Source organism: Sinocyclocheilus anshuiensis, unplaced genomic scaffold (genome assembly GCF_001515605.1).
Source record: "Sinocyclocheilus anshuiensis isolate Anshui unplaced genomic scaffold, SAMN03320099.WGS_v1.1 scaffold1677, whole genome shotgun sequence".
In the NCBI taxonomy this organism is placed as follows: Eukaryota; Metazoa; Chordata; class Actinopteri; order Cypriniformes; family Cyprinidae; genus Sinocyclocheilus; species Sinocyclocheilus anshuiensis.
The window spans coordinates 228,534-229,178 of NW_015538006.1; positions in this window are offsets into that span (position 1 = coordinate 228,534).

Sequence of the window (645 nt, forward strand, 5' to 3'; positions counted from 1 at the left end):
TTTAACCTTAAACCGCATAAACACATTTCATTACACCAAATACACAAAATAATGTTCTTTTTAGCAGCATCATATGACCCCTTTAAAATTTATATTAGACCTTTTTGAACTCAGCTGTTGCATATAGACATTTTATGTTTTTGCTTCACTGAGCTGAAGGGTTTACTCTGTGTTCTCAGAGGACGTTGCAGTTCAGCATTCGGTGAAGAAAAAGGCTGAAAACACAAGAAAGGCATTGACAAATATTGATGTCTCCCTCCCCAGTGTTCGGATTGTTGGGGCATGAATGCATTGCTCAGCTAAACAGAGAGATCAAACGACAGGAGGAAAACGTTATTTTATTGTTGTTACTTAACTTGCCAGCACATTTTAATATCCTGTAAACACTCAGTCAAACAATAAATGTTAAACAAGTATTCAATCAGTAGTAAATGCTCCCAGGATATTTCATGAATGATTTACATGATACTAAGCCATTTAGTTTGAAACAGATGAAAGGTGCGGATCACAATCATATAAAATCAAATATTTCTTAAATAAACACACACTTCTTATAGGCTAGATAATTGTTTTTAGGTCAGCTAAGATAATAATATTTTTGGAAAATCCTAACATAACCACCTACACATGCTGATTTACTCAGGC